The following is a 22,803-nucleotide window of genomic DNA, read 5'->3' as shown; positions in this document are numbered from 1 at the left end:
CACGAGGTGATATTTCTTCATCAGTCGATCCTTGGCCAGTTTTTAGCCAGCACACTATTTTCTCGCTATAACTGACCTCTGAGCCCGCTCGGCTGGCTTGAGATAGTTCTCTCATGATTTCGCGCTTTCTCTCCAGGGACTCACGACGTATACTCTGTTCTTGAGCCTTCATCTCAGCTTCGGCTTTGAATGATTTCTACCGAAGAATACTCTCCTCTTCGGCAAACTTTTTCTTCTCTTCTAACCGACGTATCAGCTCTGCGTTCTCACGACATGCGATCTCTCGCTTTTCTGTGATCTCCCTCTCTCGCATCCGTTGTTCCTCTTCCACTAGCTTAAGCTTCTCTTCCACGTTTAGTGAGAGGATAGTTGATGTAACACTTCCTGGTGCAATCTTCTCGCTTCGCTTAGTGGAGGCCGTTGACCCCTTCCTCGATCGCGTAGCGGGTTTCAAGCTGGCTGTGTCCCGATCGTCACGGAATTTGGCAGCCGTGGACTCCTGCTTCATTCTGCACGCGGAGCATACATACCTTGATGCTGGATCTTTGACGGTAACGGTCAGTCCCGCACACGTAGCATGTTCCCATTTTGTGCACAAGCAGCACTTCTCCATCGTGGCTTTCTCATCCTGTGGTTGGCTACACAGCTGGCACTTCGGTGTAGTGTCCATCCTTCTATCTCTTTCTCTTACGTGGGAGAAAATTTCAGAATTTGTTGGGATGAATTTTCGCTAACCGCCTTTGAAACGGTTCTGAAACTATATTTCAAACATATTATAACACGATCACATTTGATTTCACCTTTTCACTTACTTTTCTCGTCCCTTCACTAATCTGAGTTTTAACGCTTACTTAATATTAATTAATTAATATCCGTGTTACGCTTATGGCTTGGATTTGCTCCTTACTCCTCGCTGATTGGATTGCTTCTCCCGTTTCGCTGCGATTCTCTTGACATTCGCCCTGTATGACTTTCGTCTCGTCAGGGGTGTTCAAACGCCAAGGGTGTCGAACGGTTTCGTCGCAATAAATATGTTCTAACTCCATCACCATAACTGGTCAGGCCGCATGTTTAAGTGAGTTATTATTCTTTTTCTAAGTTTTACTTACGTTTCTTTCAAATGATATATACATTTTTCAATTGTTTGCTTGTTGTATAAAAATATATGTTGATGATCTATAAAATATGCTCATCATGTTTTATTAAAAACCTCCTACACTCCAACCCAACGGAGCCGGCTCCGCACCCATGGCTCCGCACCCACGACTCCTAAGCTGTCTCCGCTCCAGTGGCTCCGGAGCCGGCTCCGCACCAACGACCCCGCACCCACGGCTCTGGAGTCGGTTTTAACAGATTGCTAAAAACATCCTTTTCAATAAAGTTTCAATCGGGAAGATTCGTAAATAGCTTAGTAAATAATGTTGCAAAAGAATTTATAAAAAAAATTATAAGTTTTGAACATCGTTCAACAATCACACAATCATCGCCGGGTTGATTCACCGCCGGCTACGGAGCCATTGATTCGTTGTCGGCTCCGGGGCTGTTTTTTACGAAGCCGGCTCCGGAGCTGTTGGTATGGATCCGGCTCTGGAGCCGTGGGTGCCGAGCCGACTTCGGAGCCATTGGTGCGCTCCAAAACACCCATCCCTTTTCGGCAATAACACTATGACAAAAGTATGAATGCGTGTTTTAACTTTCAGCCAATTCTATTTCGTTTGCATGTAGTGGTTGGTATCATTTTAAAAGAGGTGATTTCAGTGTTAATTTCAATATATGGTTACATTGTAATACAACATTTGAAAGAAAAGAAAAAGGCATAAGCATTCTCTCAAAACATGCGGCGAGGCCGGTTGGGATGTTGGAGTTACAGCACATTTTTGATTGAAAAAAATATTGATAGGATTTTTAAAATTCTAATTTTATTATGATATGTTATCAAACATAACTATGATCCTATAAGACAGTTTTCATTCAAATCTTACAAGTGGTTCAAAAGATATACGCTTTTAACCACGAAAAACATCATTCTTCCATACAAAATGTATGGCCTACCCGGGTAGGCGGTTGTACATGTGAAGGGTGTATAAACTTATATAATAAAAAAAAATTTAAACATTTTTGATATTTTTTACTTTTTGCACATGGGTAAACACACACACACACACACACACACACACACACACACACACACACACACACACACACACACACACACACACACACACACACACACACACACACACACACACACACACACACACACACACACACACACACACACACACAAACACACACACACACACACACACAAACAGTAACAGACACACACAGCTTCGCCTTGACGGGGCTTGGTAATGGTGCGGATGCGTTGCTCTTTCCGCTTCCCTCCTCCCCTCATGTCATCACAGGACGACAGGTGTAATATGTGGCTGTGTGCTTGGATGTAGTGTGTATGTTTGGTTGCGTGTGCATTCGTGACGGTGGTTTTCGTTCGATGAAAAGGCAGGAAGTCACTGAAGGCTTCTATAAATACTCATAACCACCCCAAACCCGCACAACAATGGTTGGACCAAGAATGGTGTTTGCAGCAAAGCGCAGCAGCTGGAGCGGGGATAGGGTTAGATGAATTGGAAGAAGAATGCAAAGAAAAATATATCGAAGAAGAGCTCCGATACAGTATCAAGAGCGTATGTGTGCGACACGGCAAATTCAAGGCGCAAATGGAAATTCGTTGCACACACCAGCCTAGGTACCGTTCGCAAACGCAAAGCGGTTTCGGCAAATAGACCTAAGCGGGCTCCTGGGGAGAGGAGGAGGAAGAAAAAACAAAAACTCTGTCATTATGACAACGAAAAGCCTAGTCGGGCCTGCAGCCACACAACACACAGCTACTGCGACACACATTATCACAATTGGGCGCCTCCATTGGACCGTGTTTTGTCCTTCGTTCTGGGTGGAGTTGAAGAAAAAAGGAAAAGTAAAAAAAACCATAACAAAAGCACTATCATGCACCCTGAGAGTACAAAAAATAGCGAAACCTATCCGGATGGCAGCAGTCGAGAGTCGCTGTCACACGGCACAAATCCCCAGGATCCCGCTCCGATGGGTAAAGTAGCTCCAGCAATGGCAGCAATTGACTATATCCATGAAATATTTTTAGCTCAAGCGGTGACAAACAATACGCCTCTATGTGTCTATGTGTTTATTTTTTGTTTTTGCTTCTTCAACTTTGCTTGTAGCTCTTTATGTTTATATTTTCTGGAGAACCCTCGCGTACGTTGATTCTAAACCCCAGTGACGTTGATTTTATATTTGCTGCATGCAAACGATTTTTTTTCGTGCTGCCACCGATCCCTCTATTTTGTGCAAACCGGTCACGAGACAGTCAAGAATACCATCCTCCCATCTCCTATGTCCTGTACTTGACTCGGTCTCCGATAAGCACTGGGTTGCATTTCGAGCACACAATAACCGCCAGCCTCGGAAGATGTAGCAGTTGGCAGCTAACGGATCAGGGTGGCTGCGAATGTTTCGTTCTAGCATCGATCAGTGTTACATCAACGGCATGGATGTGAAGTCTCACCAACGTAACATCACTACCAAACAATGATAATTGCGTGTTAAGTGACCCAAAATGGTTGGACTTTTTAGGACATATAGTTCGAAGCTTGATTTGTAGCAAAACATTAGGTTAAGCTGATGCTAAGTGCTCTAGGCGATACAAATCAGTATTTAACGCAGAGCATAAAGATTCTCTCTTAGGCGCAACAATTATTAGGCACTTGTTAGGATATAAGTATTTCAATTGGCTCTCGTTAAGCCTTCGAAGTCAATGGGTAATATTGTTTCATTTGCATATCAACAGGCAAAACTAGTTCTAGTTTCAGCATATAACTCTAAGAGGTAAGGCCATAGTCAGTGTAGTTCAGACCAAACATATTAATAGTCCAATAGATAAATAAATAAATAGAAAATTAAAAATAATCAATACAACCGCAAGAATACAGTATAGAATTCTTGCTAGAATATCAATAATATCAGATTTCCGAAATAATAGCGTAAGTGGCGATAAATAGCGTATCTGAGAGATACATTGAAAACCGATTGGGATTTCGGGCATTTTTGTCTGCTGGTCCCAAGATAAGAATCGAGTTACCATGCTGGAACCAAAAATCAATTGCCATGTGGCCGGAGGAAAGACGGCTGCTAACAGATGATTAAATTATTTTTGTGTTATGTTTTACTAAAAATTTTACAAGGTCTCGTCACCAGTGGAACGATGGCCTAAAATGATTTTGCAATATTAACAGCACGCAGACTAAGCACTCATCTCATCATCCAGTAACTCATTACAAAACAATCTTCATACCGGCCCTAACTATTCCAGTAAGAGTAGTTATATAAGCAATGTAACCAAAACCAAGTAGAAGAAAGTGTCAAAGAATAAAAAAATAATACAAACACCCAAAATCAAGTTCGCTTTTTCATCATACTTTCCCTTTTCCCAGTCCCGGTCACCCATCGCTTTGATTCGCCTTGAGCCCCAACTTACAAGGGACTTTAAAATTGTTGTAACGCCAATGGGTTTGTGGGGAGGCTGGCGGTATTTCTGGATCCTCAATTTTTACGCTTTCCTTTGTGCTTCGCTCACGGTTTCTCGCCTCGGACAAATTTCGAAACCAAGCCATAATTGGCTCAACAGCACAAGTGTGACATGGGATGCGTTAATTTCATTTATTGTCCTTTTCCTCGCTCTTCGCTGGTCCCGACTGCACCGCCGGGCAGCTTTTGGTCCCAACAAGACAAGACAGCTTTTGGCCTCGCCAGTGGATCTTGCGAGAGAGAATGGGAAAGGGTGCGAAAAGAACGTAAAAGAAGGAGCGGATGGGTATTTTCGGTTGTACTGCGAACAAAAGCCCGAAAGGTACGTCACGGTTTGCAGGAAATGAAGGCGAGATATTTCGGTCGGTAAATATTTAAAACCAACCCCGGGGTGAAAAACAACGCCCTTTGCCGGTACCGGAACAGGCGGTGGGTGCATCGGATGTGGAGGAGTGAAAAAAAGGAGGAAAGGCTTAATTTCTAGGCCCGGGTACGATCCCGAATAGCCACCACCTCTTCTTGCCGTACAACAGACCACGGCAAGTTCAACCGGGCGCACGGTGCAAAACAAAACCTCGAAGTTGTCGTAGTCCAATTAGAAACTTAAGGCTTTTAGAGATTGGGTACGCGTTGTTGGTAGTTTGTTGTTTGTCGGTGCTCGCAAATTGCTTTCTCGCTGTTTGGTGGATCTTCCGGCCCGCCGTTGGAAAAAGGAAAAAAAGAAATGCCCAGTAAAAAAGACGCTGAGACATTTGGAGTGTCTTGAACACCGCGTACCCATACCCGCAACCAACAGTATTTTTCGGTCGGTTTTGCATCGATAATATTTATCAAAAAAGAGCCTCCTCGTTTCCTCTCCAGTCTCAACAAAAAGGTTCATCAGAGCAGGGCTTCTGGTTTGTGTGTGTGTGTGTATGTGTCTTGCTGCTACACGTATTGTCCTTCTGGTGTGATTAAAGCGCCGCAGTGCCGGAAAACTCCACCAACATCTAAGTAGCATCACTAACAGCAAAAAATGGAGGGATATTGTGAAAATGGATTCATTTTAATTAACTCGAGCCCAACGCAAAGGAAAGCGGTTTCGCGTTTAGGATGTTCCGCGCGGTGTCATTCTCCCCGACATACACACACTGTGCCATTTACCCCATCTTCGTGGCGTGGACTTGTAGTGACGTAAATTAATGCTTATTAAATTTATTTACTGCGAGCACGGTCTTCACGATTGTAATCAGGCTCAATTAAAAGAACAATGTTCGCCCTAGTAAAACACACAAATACACACACACAGACGCGTGCGCACTCAAGGGGTGTAACGTGCTCCTACAATTCTTAACGGAATAGCGATTGCGCGCAGTGGCTAACCGCTGGCGCTTAAAATCCCCGAAAAATTCAGACCGGAATGAACCGGAAGAAAATTTAAATTTAATGTTAATTGCCAAACACACACACACACACACACACACATACACACACACACACACACACACATACACACACACACACACACACACACACACACACACACACACACACACACACACACACACACACACACACACACACACACACACACACACACACACACACACACACACACACACACACACACACACACACACACACACACACACACACACACACACACACACACACACACACACACACACACATTCACACATACACACACACACACACACACACATATATATATATATATATATATATATATATATATATATATATATATATATATATATATATATATATATATATATATATATATATATATATATATATATATATATATATATACATATATATATATATATATATATAAATATATATATATTTATTAATATACATATGTATATTAACTTGTAATGTAATTAACACCCACTACATGTTATTGATATACATACGGCTAATGTGTCTTGTGTGGGGTTTACTGTTTACTGCAGGCACGTATAATTGCGGACATTTCAATAAAACAAAACACATCTAGGAAATGATTTCAATAAAACACACCGCTTCTGCCAGCGGCTCATATGCGGACACACTCTGTCATCACAGATGGAAGGCTTACATGAGTCAACAATACAACTAGTTTAAATAAGAAAACAAGCGACCAGCAAAGCCTTCCTTTGACTCTTTTGTCATATAGATTGCCTACTATCAGAGGTTTTTTTTTTCTTTCGTTTGATATTGCGATTGTTTGTTTCCTATCGCTGCTGCCACTCAAATGAATTATACAACATTGCTACCCCCACTCCTCAGCCACCTTATCGGTTGGATCACAAGATCGTATAAAAGGATTGTGTCGCTGCTTTTGATACCTGAATTTTGTAAGCGTGAGCTCCATCTAGGATCTGGACGCCTTAAAATCGACCTCGGACGAGATTGTGTACCACTGTATTACCATTACTGTTGGGTGTTAGCGCTTGCGTGTGTCTGTGTCTGTTAACTGCAGGAAATTTGTATGGAAATCAAGGTTTCTGAGGTGAATAGAAAAATCAGGGACAATGAGGAAAGAAAAGGAAAAACCTTCCCTCCCTCCCTCCTTATCTCTTTTCCACTTTCTCTTCTCTCCCTCACACACACGCACATTTTCTTTATCTCTCTTACACATACACAGACACACACGCAAACATACAAACGCATCTAACACAATCTAAAAAGGCAGTAGGGTAGAACTCTTTCGTGTGGCTTTTTTGCATTTCTCCACCTGTGCTCAAGCCTCCCCCAGTCCCTGTTAAATGACGTGATATTCGTACCCATAGTCCCTGCGTTCGCATGGACACGTCCCTGTCGCCCGCTGCCGAATACATTCAAGGGGAAAAAAGGTGAAATGGGCGCTTCGAACGCAGCGCTGTGGAAAAATCTTGCGTTGGTTGGCGCTATTAGAAAAGCCCTACTTATCGGGAATCGGGGCGTCGGGGAGAATCGGTTTGCTGCAGTGAATGGAGCGAATTACGAACTCTACTCATTGTGCGTCGAAGGTAGACGTGAATGTAGCAAACAACACGACCATCGAGGTCGGTCGATCGGCTGCTCTAGTTCGGGGTTTTGTTGTTGTTGTTATAGATTCACATGCTTGAGAAAAAGAAAAGGGATGGGGTAAGGAAAAGAGACATAACCTGTTCTGCTGCTCGTAGCACCCAGCAGCAACACGCAGCTACTGATTTGTTATCGCGTCTTTGGCTAATGTATGTACTGAGTGGGCCCTTCAGGGGTGTCGCACTGCCTGGGCCATAATTCATCTAGATCATCTGGTTGTCATTCGGTATGTGTATCTACGTATGTGGGTGATTTGTTTTTTCTTCTATTCCATCCAGTCACTACTGTGCGTTTCAATCGGGCCATCAGGGTTTAAAACGCAAACGACTAATGGCAGCTTTGGTTCGCCTGTCACAAAGCTGTCACAGTTTAATTGCTTCCAGACAGGCATTTTGCTTGCATTATCTTCCAATCGTGTCCCACGCATACGATTCTGGACGAAGGAAGAGGAAGGGGGTGTAGAAGGAGGGAGGGGTAGTTGTGAGATCAAGGGGTAGGCTGAAAGTTAATATCTTAATCAACACACAAACTGGCACTCAGTAGGGAATAGCGCAAATCGGGCTGGTGCGGAAGGACGGCGAGCACGCCTGTCAGAATTTCCGGGTCGTACCATGCCACATGTGTGTGCGTGTGTGTCCGTTCACTTTCAGTTATCACTCCACCAGGCAGTAGCTTTTCCCTGTGCGGAAACGCATGCGTTTTCACCTTCCATGAGTTATGTGCTGGGTGTGGGTTGTGGCGAGGAAGAGAAGTAGGTGGAGGTGGGTTAAGCAAATCGGTAGGTTGAGGGGTTTGGGATGCTGCTTATGGCAGCCGTTTGGATCTGACGAAAGTGCACTTCTGCGTAGGCGTGTCTTAAAAAGCAATAATTCTTTGAAAAGTATACATTTATCACAAATACCACCCTCCAACCCCCCCCCCCCCCCCACACACACACACACCGTGCTTACCCTTATTTCTGGCTGTTTTCTACTCTCCCCCCCCCCTTCTCTGTCTGTCTCTCTCTCTCTCTCTCTCTCTCTCTCTCTCTCGCTCTCTCTCTCTCTCCACATCTACTACATTTCACGCCCAAATTCAGTTCTGCTTCCATCCCGTTACACAAGCTCCAGTCGTCGTTCGTGTCTCCGTCACTTCCTGTAGGTAGGTCCCAGAGCCCAGTTACAGCACGGTGCGCTATAACAAGCTAATGTTTGCTCCTACGGATTCATTACTCCGAGCGAACCTTGTTTTATGCAGCACGTTGCCACAGTGTCGCAGACGAGCAGCAGATAGAAAAGTGCGCAACTATCTCCGCATGATGCCGCGTCGACGTGTGTCCTGTCACAAACGGTTGTAACTGGCCTGATAAAACAAACAACAACTCGGAACAAAGTAAAGAAAAAAGGGGCAGCTGCTATACACTACATATATTGCTGATATATGCACCAGCCTCATCATAACCATCGAGTCGGTTCGGAAAAACGTCAACCCATCAGCAAACAAAGACGAAAAAAAAAACAAAAATGGACTACATGCCAGCAAAAGGTCAGCACTTTGGCGACGAATACGAATTCGTTAGGATAGAGTGGGGCAGGAAAAAAGGACTATTCTTTTCAGAGCCAATTGCAGGTCTGCCGCGGGACCGAAGGGGTCACTAAAAGGCTGGCCAGAAATAGACGACAAACCTGAAAAGGCAAAACAAAAACACCATGGTTGGTTGGCATATTTTCGGGCTGGACCTGTTGGTTCGGGTGCTACTAATGAGTTATGGCTCGTCTTTCTCGGGCGAGCATCCGAAGCATTTCTCGAGCAAGGCTATCGCGCCTTGAAATAAGCGGAATTTTGCCGAACAATACTTGCTGCTGGTGGCCGCACAACCCGCCGCCAGCCGACACCAGTTGCGCAATACATTCCACATATGTGTGATACGGGCGTGCAGGAGACGAGGATGAACGAAGACTTATGATCCCTTCAACCTATGTTTGGTTATTTTCTTCCTCGGATGAAAATAAATGTTCCCATGAAATTCCAAAGTTCTTCAATTTCAAAATTGCACATGATGCAGTAGCATTACTGTAAGCCAACCAGTGTGGTAAAAGTAGCATTACCGACCTTGGGCCGGTAATAAAGGTCAGAATGCTTAGCCTCTGCTTAGAGTATCATATGTGTTGCTGCTCCCACGGTCCTGCAGGAATCGTAATCAACTCCATTTATTTTGCTGTAGAACTCCAGGGAAGCCAAACAAGCGCAGGACACTCCCTTAATTGAGTACAAAGCTCTTCTAATATGAAAGCTTGGATGAGGGTGCGGGGAGGAGGGAGGTTAGGCTTCTGAAAGGCTCATTGAGCGATCATCTTTGCAGGTTTGGCACGGCAAACGGAACAAACATTCATTTTTTGTGTCCAGGTGCGTTCGTTATGTGTACTACTGGAAAGCATAAGGTAGAGTCAATGCGGAGATAGGGCAGATGGGACTAGGAATTGGGAATTGTATTGAGATGCTCCCGCTAGGCTGGAGGTAATTTTGCCTGCCAGAGATTTGAATCATGAAGTGCATACATTTAGGCGGCCCGTTTGATGTGCCGCACTGCATCCTAGAATAGAAAGTCATCAACAGGGTGGGGATGAGTTTTTTTGTATTTACACGGAGAGGGTATATTCTGAGACTCTTATTGTCGCACAGGTGTTGACATGGAATTATTACCCAGTAAACTCCCTCTTGCCTATGTGTGTGTGTGTGTGTTTATGCATGCATGCTTCTGCATACACACACGACACTGTTCCTTGCAGCAAATTTAATTCCAATGGTTAAGCTTAACAAGAGCCTATGTACTGCTTAACGCCTGAAGCTATGCAATATTGTTTGTATGTTATTTGTTGGTAAAAAGTTGTGTGCTAAGTGGTACCCAAATTTATATAGAATTTTTCTTTTGCAAACATAAAACGTTCAGAGCCAACGCTATTCTGGTATTTCTATTCATTTCCTATTCATTTCCTCCACTCGAATGCACATCCCAGCATGCAAGCAAGGGAGTTGTTAAATAATGTTGGATTTTAAATGCTTGTTGCATACGTGCCAGCAGTAACAAATTTAACATTGTAGCAAGCCAACTCTCAATAGCATTTAGTAAGCTTAGTCGTATCTCATCATGGTGCCATTGCGTTACAATATTGCATAACGTAGGGGGCGTCATGTACTCATCAAGTCGCTGTTGTTAAAAGAGGTGCATACAAACAGGTGCATGCACATTAACCTTTTCACGATCAAGGGAAATATATTTTCCCTTGTACAAAACTCGTTGTCGGTCATACTGCTGGTGCTTGTGTTGGTTGTAGAGTTTCAAAGATAAGCTTCACAAACTTTCTCAGCGTCGCGAAGTAGTGAACAAGATTTTCACACGCAGATTTAGCAATGCATCGTTTTTTGTACTGACAGAATGTCAAAAATTAAGCATATGTAGAAGGTGACACATGTATTTCTAAATGAATAAAAATTAAACCAACGATTTGGTAATATCCTCTTACTTCCGATTCACAATAGTATTGTATTGGCATGTCAAGTCTTCTGAAATAAATTCTTCATATCAAGTAAAAGGGTTAAAACAAAGAAAACACACTCACACGCTAATGAGCAACTTTAGGGTGTTCGTTTAGCAAGCACAACTGTAATGCTGAACAATATTAGTGATGGGCTTTGATGAAAAGTTGATCATTCTATTCCGGACAGTTCTCCTCAGCTTGGGCTCTCATAATTCGCCGTAGCAAACCCACTGGGGGAATGACTGGCCACCCACAGCGCAATGTCATGTCTCCGAATCAATTGCAATCAATTGAACAGGAGCAGCAACGCTTTTGTGAGCAGCGAAGGAAGTGAAAGAGCAGAAGTCACACAGCAACAACAAAAATTGTTGCAAATGGCAGCAAAACAAAACCCAAACCCCAATACTAATTGCTTTCGTGCGAAAGGGATCTATAGCTGTGCGAGTTAGAGTCGTGCCATTAGAGCAACACAAAGAGTCAACCCGGTCGGTCCGCCACCCCTTAAGATGCTTGCCGTGGCAAATCTCTACCCGTCGTCTCCGATTGTGGGTGTGCGATTTTGCGTTTGGAGTGGGCTGAGGAGTAGGATTTTTTTTTGCTAGTTAGTTTCCTCGATTCAAATGGAAATGCTGCAACGCTGCCGGTGCGGAAGACAGTCGCAACAAAAGGTAACCACCACCAGTGCCATTGCTGACGTACGAGAACCAGCACGGGCTGTGGGGCAGTGGGGTGGCAAATCGGGGAGTCCATGGTGATAAGACAAGACACACTAATAATGGCAGCAAGTAGCCTTGTGCTGTTGATGATGATGGCGAAGCGGTGTATGGTATAGGAAGATGTGTGTGTGTGTGTGTGTGTGTGTGTGTGTGTGTGTGTGTGTGTGTTTGTGTGTGTGTGTGTGTGTGTGTGTGTGTGTGTGTGTGTGTGTGTGTGTGTGTGTGTGTGTGTGTGTGTGTTGCAGAAGATTCTTCCCGCCCCAGGGTGGCGTGCACGCTTGATGAACCGTTCAAACATTTAATGAGTTCCATTTCCAGTACCGCCCAACGTTTTGCGATGGCTGCACTTCGATAACGTCCAACGCTCTGATAGTGCAGTAGCTCACCAGGGCGGGGACAATAAAACGTGAACAGCAGCTTTAATGTGTGAGATAAGCGCAATTTGTTGCAACCATTTAAAGCGAGCTCCACAGGTCAAACACAGGGACACGAGCACCATCTTGCTGGAAATCCTCACTGGAACGAAATCAAACGAAGAGAATGCTAATGGCACTAGGTAAAGGCACCGGAGCTTCTCGGTGCTAAAACTCGGCGTGCCTGGGCACAATTTTCTCGACCAAATCCGACCAAGCGCATCGTGAAACTATCTGTTATCGCTGTTAGCTCACAGTTCACTCCCTTGGACGATTCCAACCGGGACCGGGCTGAAGAACAAAAGGGTGGCCCCTACTTTTGCCCCGCCACTTGTCAGCAGCAAATCAAAGGAATCAAAGGCCCCGCTCACTCGGAGCACGCACTGTTCCTGGCACCGTGCCTCGCTCGTGGTTGCGTCCCGTGCCTTTTGTGCGACCGCAACCCACAGCCATAACAACAATCAAATCTGCTAGGTTACGGATCCCTCGCCATCCCGATGAGCACTTGTGCATCTCCCGAGCGAGAAGCTGAGCCCTTCTTGCATAATAAGGTCCCACGAGTTTCGGGACGGGCGGGGACGCGCCTGGGGCGCTATGGCAGCAGGCAGAGGATGAAGCAGGTGATGTAAATGTTCTGAATATGAATGTCATTCCGAACGGGCTAATCGAAGGCCCTTTCTTTTGTACGGCTCGAGGCTCACACCTCCGCCCATCCGTCTACTTGAAGGTCACAAATTTCATCGCTAGAGCGTTAGCTATTAGCCCAGGTGAAGGAATCAAAATATAGGACGATAGGCTTAGAGTAGTCCACCATCATCCTTCAATCTAACTGCCATTTTGGGGATCAATTTGTGTGTGTGTACATATGTGTGTTGCTGGAAAAGTCAACTATCTATGCGAATGTGTGTGTGTGTGTTTGATTTTTCTCGCACCCGCAGCGACATGAATGTGGCTGATAACTGTCAGAACAACTCGACCATCTCCGCACTCCAACGAAAGTAACAACCCACAACAGCGCCAGCAACCACGGCGTTTTGCCCCAACAGCAAGAGGTTTCGAAATCCTGGCCTGTCTGTAACAGGATTTTGAAATGTTCGCCTCATACACCAATGTTACGTGACGTTTGCTCTGCTCTACTGCTTCGCCACCGCTTTCCGCTGCCTGAACTGTCCTGCTGATGGTGCTTCTTCTACTACTGCTGGTGCGTACTACTTAGTGCCTCATACGGTCAATGGTTCAAATTCCAAGCCGAATTTTCATTGGCGTGTGAACGTTCACGCATGAATGACGCGGTGGCGTAAGATTCAATAGTACAAAAAGAATTGGACACGATCAAGATGGGTGCAAAAGGGGTTGGGATAAGTTATAGTGTCCAACGACCGTTCGCAAAGTTCTGCGCTATAAAGAAATAGGAATATAAAATAAGTGAAGCAAAAAAACCTATACACACACATATATATACCTACAAACACCATAAGAAGAAAAGAACAGTGCTAGATATTGGTGAACAAAACTGGGTAGCTGGTGTGTGAGCTTTTTTTTCTTTACTTCTATTTCTTCGCTATCCTCCCCGCAGTACCACCACCAAAAACACCACAAAAGATATAAAAAAGTGCTTGTTTGAAGTGGGATGGCGGGATGCACAAGAGCGGGGGGGGGGGGGAGGAAGGGGCAGCTGAAGAAAAAGTTTTACGATAAATTATTCCTCCAACATGGCTGCTTTTTCTTCGAGCGCAGCTGGAGAGAGTTATCGTTGATTCAGTGCAGTGAGCTGTTTTTTGTTCTTCTTCTTGTTATATTACTTTAAACGGTGTGTGGGATACTACTAGACCCGATAGAATAGTTGTTTGAATATTGAAAATAATGCTCCATGAGCTAAGATGAGTTCATTTTCGTAGATGCAAGGCATTTAGCATATTTTATAATCAAACTTTGCCTATTACAGTGCCGCTTGCGGGCTAGCGGTCGTGCACAAGGGCTCCGCATCACCGTACCAAAGGGCCTGAGTTCAAATCTTACAGCTAAAAGGAGCATCCCTTTTATCCCGCCCACGGGTTGAGCAAATCTTTTCATGGCACATTAAATTACACTATCAGCAAAATACATGACACCAGTATGTGGTACTTACGATCGGCAACAGTTTGAATGATGAGCGTGTGATACATTGACCGGTGTTGGTAGTGTCCTAGCAGTAGTTGTAAGTAACTGACTAGAATTAGTTTTAATACAGTAGTAGTCGTATCAGAAGTAGTAGTAAGAGTAGTCTTTCGTGTCGCTGGCCACTGTATCGTGGTATTGTTTATTTGGGATTGTTGATTGTTGCACTACTCGCATCACGCCTTACACACGCAGGTTGATCGTTGAGGTGGAGGAGCGTCCTTAACGGTCGGATCGTTCTCGGCGCCTTTCACTCACTGATAACAGCACTTTCTTCGCACAACAGACTCTCTCACACACACGCACACACATACACACGTACACGCACAATTTTGGATATAGAAGCACACACATAGCCGATTGGAAGGCGAATGCCAGAATGTGGGCTTCAAGGGTGAACGAACCACTCTTAGTACATTAGTACTATCGTCAACGTTACTTCAAGTAAACCTGCAAAAAGGTGAAGGTGTAGGTATTTCACAACATTTGCTCACAAACCCAAGACACACCAGAGATGCATACCAAACAGTGCGATTGAATAGGGGACGTACTGAGGGGAAGGGCAAGCTAGGAAATGACGTAGGAAGTTGCGAAATGTCTTAGAAAACATGCAGAGAGCCGTTAGCCATATGTTGGAGGTGCTCTGATCTATTGACCCAGGAAGTTTGCTGTCCAATCGGGCATTGTGAGCGCCCTCCTGCGGTGCGTTACTGTTTGAGTGCTCCCGAAGTGGGAACAGGGACTTCTTAGATTACTACTACTCCCAAAAATTCGCCACTTTTACTATCAACCTCGAATGGCGTGTAAAGATGGTACCAAGGCACACAGCTGTACCAACCTACATCAAATGGGACACATCAGCATCCCGGAGCATTTTTTATATGGTCACACGGTGCTCGAAAGCGTAGCGTTACAACCACACCATTTCAATAAGCCTGCACATAAGAGGTAGCTTTGTACATCACCATCCCGTACACGTCCTGCCCTATCGATTAGGGAAATTTGTTATGCTAGTTTTACAACCTACTACCACACAATAATACACACACACACACACTCTCACAAAAATCACTTTCACAGTAAACGGTGAGGTTGTGTTTCGGCTACCAGATCAGTTTCTTATCAATGGTCAGCTCTTCTAGCAACACTGCTCCATTATCCTAAGTAATCGTTCGCCTACTAAGCTGCCGCACAGTGAGTTAAGAAGCTTCGGTAGCGCTGCTGGAAGTCGTAAGGGCTGGCTGAAACTAGTGTAACGTTCACTTTCTCCACCGACGCCGCCTTTGTGTGCACCGGAGTGGGGGCACGTCGCTCCCCTAAGGTTTTCAGTAGTAGTGTTCAGCAGTGCTGCTTTCAGGAATGGTGGTACTACCGCACCTCTCTACACCATCTGGTTTTTTGGTTGGTGCCGAAAATGGTTGTGTGTTCAACGCTCACGAAAGCACAACCGAAACTGGTTCACATCTTGCCGAGCAGCACCTGAACAAGGGAGGCTGGCCCGTTCTATGTGTGAATGTGTGCGTTTCAAGCCGTCGGCTCGCTTATTCGCTCGCTCGTTTAACCGAACTTCGCTTCGGGAGTGTCCGTATACGCGCGTTATCCTTACTGCCTTTACCTCTGTTTGTTTGCGCGCACATGTGTGTGTGTGTGTGTGTGTGCTTGTGTACGCACACGAACAGCAATCACTCGGACGGATACACGAGAACCCAAGGGTGGCCGGAGCGTAACCTACCGTTCCAAAAAAAAAAAATGCCGGAGAGCTTTCGTGCTTTGCTGACGCGCTTTGGCTTTTTACAGGTATTGGCACGGTTACGGATTTTCCGTTCGGCGATATGTTTCTATATTTTTTCCTCTCTTTTCATCTGCAAGTTCGGGCGTAGGGAAACGAAGGGCTGCTCTCACGGGCTTTGCGATTTCCCAGGATTTTGCATCCTTTTTGTCTCTCGCTTAGCTGCGCGGCGTCGCAATCGCTCTCTCTCTCTCTCTCTCTCTCTCTCTCTCTCTCTCTTTCCTCCCGCCTGCCTGTGTTGTACCGACTACTGTATTGTGCGGACAGGACCAGGACACACGTCGGTTGAGAGAGAGAGAGAGAGAGAGACAGAGAGATATATAGAGAGGGGGAGAGGTAGAAAGAGAGAGAAGAGGTATACAAAGTCACTGAAAGAGAGCGTGACAGAGACCGAACGATGAACGAAAGCTCCAGCTACCTATCAGCTACCGTACATTGTAGACTTAAAGATAAAATCCATCCTTTCGACTTGCCTGGACGAAATGACGGAATGTCAAACAGATACAAATTTACTTTTTGTGCCAAATCGCGTCACTAGCAAAGTGCAAGCTGCCTAACGGATGTCCTGAGAAACCGTGCTTGCCTCTTTGTAAAAAACCTTTTTTTCCTTCCCGTTCCACTTGTTTGTTTCAGGCAGGCTAGGCAGAGGCCGCTCGTTCGCTGAGGTTTGCCTGAGGTTTGTGTTTAATGTTCGCTGTACACGTGTATGTGAGACTGGAAGGGTTTTATTAGCATTCGAAGCTCTACAGCGCGCCTTTTCGCACCAATTTGCATGTGTTTTGGGTGTGTGTGTGTGTGTGAGTGTGTGTGTGCAAGTATGTGCGTCTCACTTTTTTTCTCTCTCTCTCTTTCTCTTTTTTCTCTCTCACTCTCTCATACACATACACGCAATCTAGCAGCCAACAGCAGCGCGCACTTCCATTATCAGGCTTATCATTGTTCATTATCGATTCGGATTATGGTAAATGTCGTGTGCCTTACGCGCCTAATCAGTACTCGCATAGCAAGTCGTATGACACAGGAGCACTAGCGTACGGCGTGTGGGGCAATTTGTCATTGTTTCCAGCGCTGTATTGCTACAACTGTAGCCCTGGAATTGCGGGCTTTTCTGCCATCCACTGTCTCACTCCTCCCCCTCTCCACCATAGACTAGAAACTCGTTCGTTCGGCTTGTAGCGACGTAATGGAAGCAAATAGTGCCACATTGAAAACTACTTTCAAACTCAATTCATCCATCAATCAGAGGACAAGCGCGTATAGAAAATAATGATAGCACAGGAAGCTTTTCCCTATCACGCCTAAAGTTATGCAGTGCTGAGGTCATGCTGTTTTTGTTTTTTTTTTTATTTTTATTGTAGTGGCATGTCCAGATGAACAGATCTTAATTTTTGAGAATTTCCATCAACCTGAATTCACTTCTACTCGTCCTTATTTTTTCCATACCAAAATGTACTACACACATTCACACACAGACATAAGAATCAGCGCACACTAATGGAACGGACAGAAGCAACACAACCGGACCAACACGAACACCGCGCACAGACATACTCATACGTACATGCACACACTCCCATAAGCATAGCAATTTCTTAGATCCACCCCCCCCCCCTTCCTTCGGCAAGACCACAGGGCAGATGATCACAATCCAACCTTTTCCCGCTTCCCTTCCACTCTCTTCCTCCTTTCCTGCTAATGTACTTGTGATCCGAACAGAAAATTGGCAACGGAAAACCAGCAGAGCAAACTCTCCTACCGAGCGGGTGCGTCCCGCATTCCACCGCACATTTAACCCCTGTCACCGTTGCCACCTTTGCCTGCTGGGCGACACCCCAGGCCACCAATGTCCACCGCGCAGCGTTTTGTTGTTGTTTTTTTTTCTTTTCTCTTTGCCTTTTGCTGGATTTCTCGTTGTTTTCGGACGGTTATTATTCCGCACGCTGGCAAGTGTCGCACCCTACTGAAATCGCGCTTCGGGTTGGCAGTTGGAAGTTTGCAAGTTTTTTGGAAAAAAAACCTCGCCGTCGTCGTCGTCGTCCTCGTCATCATCATCATCGTCGTCGTCGGACGCTTTCGGATGAAGCTTAAGTGCGGCGGGCACAGCACGTTGGCACGTGAACCGCAAGGTTTGTGTATGTGTGTGTGTGTGTGTGTGTTTGTGTGGTGGTGGAAGCTGTGAAGCCAGCCACGGGGCCAACGGGCGCACACCCAACAGCTACGCGAGTGTGTGCGAGCGTGAGAGCAACGATGGGTAGTGAGAAGAAGGAAAGAGGGGGAAGGGAGGAAGCTGGAGAGAAAGTAATGGGGCGAGGAGGCGAGGGAAGATTGAAGCAGGATGAGAATAAGTGTATGTGTGTGTGTGTATGTGTGTGTGTGTGTATGTGTGTGTGTGGATCTCGGGAGAGATTCACTCCGAAGTTGTGATTAAGCTTTCTGCTTTCTCGCTTTCCGCACCGTTCTGCTTGCTGCTGCGTGTTTTTCGGGACGCGTCCCCCATTGCTGAATAGCAGCAGCATCAGCAGTGGCAGCAGTTTCGATGAAAATTGCGCCTGAAAGGTAGGCAACACACAAATACAGCTAGCACCGTTGTCAACGCGCACGGTGGGCGTTTGAGCCCTTTTCATGCTTTCATTGTAAATGTATTTGTGTGTGTGTGTGTGTGTGTGTGTGTGTGTGTGTGTGTGTGTGTGTGTGTGTATGCTTTAACAGCGAGCTAAGATGAGGAGAAGCTTGGTGGAGAAATGGATTTGAAGTTTGCTAGCGCGCCCTTTCGGGAGTGTTCGTACGCTTGCTGGGTGAAAACCGTACGAAGGGCGCAAGCGCTTTTCCTCTGTTGTATGTGGTGGGCCCGTTGGTGTGTGCGTGCAGAAACCTCGATGCAATCCCGCTCGATGGAAAGCGAGAACACACATCAGCGGGCGAAGGCATCCGTTTTCGGGGTAGGGTTCAGCCCTTGGTGGAAAATCTGTGAGCACACCGGCCCGTCCCTTTCCTCCCTCTGGCCGGCGCAAGGGCGTGTATGCGTGTGTGTGAGTATATGTATGTGTGTGTGTGTGATGTCTGTTTCAGGGTTCGTTATCTTTCCCGAATCGAATTCGGTGCTGAGTAAGACCCGGGAATTCGCGACTCGCAAATGAGGAACAGATCGCGCAATGTATATACACACCAATAAACTACACAACAGCAGTGCCGTGTGCTCCGTACAGCTTTTAAAGGTTGCCCAGCCTGCACCCGCCCAATGCTCCCATTTATAGGCCCCCTTTCCTGCTCCTTTCCGTTGGCGACGCGTGTAACGGGGTGTCAGGGCGAGCCGGTGTAACGGGGGACGGAGGTAAGACCCATCCAACTAGATTCGATAAGCCCCGTAACAGAAATACCCTCGAGCGCAGTGTATCGCCTCGTCTACCGTTTTTCTTTGCTCTTTTGCTTCTTCCCTGCCTTGGTAGCGGTAGCAAAAAAAGAAAACACACACACACACACACACACACATTCCACTGCAGAGCCGCTGTGGCGGTAGTGGCGGTGGTACGAGCTTCCGAGTGTCTTTATTTGATTTTGACGTGTTCTTGCGATCCGGAAGATATGAACACCTGAATCGAATGAACCGCTGTACATGTGCCGCTTCTCGTTTCAATTTTTCAGGCAAGGGCACCGGGAACATGTGCTGGGTGGGTGAGGAGGACGCGGAGAAGGTGGAGTAGAAGGAGGGCGAGTGGGAGGCTACACACAGCACAAGACGACTCGGTGCGCACTGCGCTCACAGGAACGATAATCCATGACAGATGGATGATTGATTATGAGCGCCAGCGGTCGTTCTTGTCGCTAGCTCGGCTGCGGTCTACGGGCTGCGGACCCGATCTTGTCGGTCCTTGCGGATCCTAGGTTGATGCTGTACCATAGTAGGTGCGTTAGAAAATCACACTCACTCATCGCATTACTGGGCGCCGGAGTGCGCTGTCTCGCACCCGAACAAAACAAGGCCCTCTAATGAGCTGCCTGTGCACGGTGCGAAGATGCGTTTTTTTGAGACTAGCTTGATTAGCGAGTGTGTGTGAGTGTATGCGATTGGCCATCCAATTGCAGGGGCATCCGGGCAGAGTACGAGTTACTGTATCGAGCAATACGATTTGTACGATGGCGAAACTTGCTCCTTGCGGTTGCGGTTTCGGGTGTCCGAATTCGGTCGTTGAAGTCGGACCAACTGGAACGTTCGCAATGTAATGCGTGCTGGATGTAGGCAGTGGAGCACGTATGTTCGGTTGTGTTGTGTTTTAGTTGATAAGTGGATTAGTTGCAGATTAGTGAACTATTGATCGTGCGCGCTAAGAGCGAAGGGCTCGTAACCCTGGGAATGAGCAATGCAAGCACAAACTGAGAATCGAAAGTCGATAAAGAGAGAGAGAGAGAGAGATCGAGAGAGAGAGACAGATAGATAGAGAGAGAGAGAGAGAGAGAGACTGGGGGGCAATACCGAGTACCACTTGTTTGACTCTGATTGGGCCGATAGGATTGTCAGGTAGGCTGAGTGGATTGGAATTGGCTTAGTGTTTGGCACCAACGGTTGACCCGGTGGAAACTGTGCGGGTATTTTTTATCCCCCTGTGGTGGGTGGAGAATAAATGCTAAAATTGGATGAAATAAAATATCGAGTGTTTGCGATTTGTACTCAACATGGCAAAAATGGCATTTTTGTCGAGCGGATTGCATAGCTTTAGGCGCTTCATTTATTCGACAGGTGGTTTGAAGTAAAAAGGGGGGGGGGGGGAACATGTATACAATCTATGAAACAATATCAATTGCTTTACAATCTGCTCGCATCGAACAAAGAGAGAGAGAGAGAGAGAAAGAGAGAGAGAGAAAGAAAGAGAGGGTGACAGAGAGATGTAAAGATAACAAAATAAACGATAAACCAAATTATTAAACACACAGCACGGCAACAGCGCATTGTTTGATTTTGGGAGCCTGCTAAACTGGGCAAGAATTATGAAACATAAATAGCGCAGCTGCCCCCTGCTCCAATGAACCGAGAAGGCAAAATCAAATCACCGGTACAAGATAAGTTGAGCAAAACCATTAAAATATTTATCCAAGCAAGTAACTTCACCGTCGCCCGAGCAGCGCTGCCTTGCCGAAATTCGTTCCATGTGTAAGTTCTATTCCTTCTCCTTCTTCTCCTCCTCCTTCTTGCTTGGTGGCTCTCCGCTGCCCTTCGTAGTCAGTCTTGAAAAAAGCTACTGATTTCGAAGCATCGAAGCACAATTTGTTTGCTTTTCCTATTTCCTGTTTCGAGACACGAGCATATTTCGTCTTTTCGTGTCAGTGTTTTTTTCTTCTTCTTCTTGCTGTTGTACCTCCTTGTGAGTGTGGCTAGGAGTGAGTGGGTGTGTGGATCGTGATTTCACTATTTTCTTCGTATCGTCGACAGCCGCTCCCATCCTATGTGTACCATCTCAATTTTGTATGTGAGTGTGTGTGTGTGTGTAGCTTAAAGTTGGACGTCAGGTGACAGCGGTCAGTAGTAACGGGAATATCAGAGCAGAGCGTAAATTTTGATCTCGTTCGGGTTTTTTTTTATTGCTGTACTTTTATCATAAAGCAGACCGAGTAGATCCATCATGATATATCCCAATGATCGATAGATGCGAGCATGTTTTGCGGGTGGTGCTGCGGGTTTAGCTGGGAAAAAGTTTGAATTTGATTTTACGTTGATTAGATTACCACGCACCATCACAGGGAGGGTACAATCATATATATATATATATATAGACATATATATATCGATATATATAGACATATATACATACATACATCGACACACACACACATATACATTCACCGTTATCGTCTTCATATTGGGTGTGCCTGGTTGTCGTTTTGTGTGTGTAAGGCGCTCGGAATCTGCCTGGGATTGCTCGGAGCAACGTCGATGACACAAGCAGTGTTGGATGGCGAGACGAGAAAGGCGAACGCAAACGAGATCCGGTGCGGCTAGAAACGAACGCTACAATTCATCAATATTCTTGCAAAATCGTGAAACAAGCGAAATGGGGATACGTGGCAAGCAAACGGAAACGACTGTCTACGAAGGTGAAGGTCTAACTTCTCTCTCTCTTTCTCTTGTCCCTCTCCCCTTTCATCAGTGAACTCTTTCATCGCTTATGCTTACGGATGGACTGGCCGCAGCGCGAGTTGCTTTCCTTGGGAGGATAATTACCTTTCTTCCTTAATTATCATAATGTATTCATGCGATCTCTATTTTGCGAGCTTCGCACGGGGAATCGATTTATTTTTGCGGCTAGTAGTTTGAGGATGCTACCCCGCATGACTGCATCGTGGTGGATAGGGAGGAAGAGATGGAAAATATTGACAGTCGTCTTATCACCGTGTTTGTGTGTGATGCCAAGAATAATAGTGTGTTTCCAACTCTTGTTGTGCAAACATAGTGCTGCTATTGTGGCCATCCATCACACTCAGTCATAATTTTTTTATTAGTTGACGTGACTTTGTGTGTGTGTGTGTGTGTGTCTGTATTGCTGAAGTACTACAACAAGTCA

The 22,803-nt window shown here is 45.7% G+C and overlaps 1 protein-coding gene across 19 annotated transcripts in view; it reads right to left on the bottom strand.

Moving 5' to 3' along the window:
• Nucleotides 1–22,803, bottom strand: part of LOC120947225 (disintegrin and metalloproteinase domain-containing protein unc-71) — a 110,470-nt gene that overhangs the window by 51,673 nt on the left and 35,994 nt on the right. For 3 of the 19 annotated variants that reach the window (XM_049608746.1, XM_040366675.2, XM_049608753.1), the window contains exons 1-2: nt 15,838–15,925; nt 14,432–14,910 (exon numbers count right to left, since the gene is read on the bottom strand). The exons of 13 other annotated variants lie outside the window; for them this stretch is intronic. The gene's annotated coding sequence lies outside the window, so the exon portion shown is untranslated. Of the gene's footprint in view, nt 1–14,431; nt 14,911–15,837; nt 15,926–18,005; nt 19,736–22,803 lie in introns of those variants that run through there. 3 more of the 19 variants (XM_049608748.1, XM_049608749.1, XM_049608751.1) reach the window with 3 other exon arrangements.

This window comes from Anopheles coluzzii, chromosome X (assembly GCF_943734685.1).
Source record: "Anopheles coluzzii chromosome X, AcolN3, whole genome shotgun sequence".
Lineage (NCBI taxonomy): Eukaryota > Metazoa > Arthropoda > Insecta > Diptera > Culicidae > Anopheles > Anopheles coluzzii.
The sequence above is the reverse complement of the archived record's forward strand: the minus strand, read 5'-3'. Positions and strand labels throughout refer to the sequence as shown.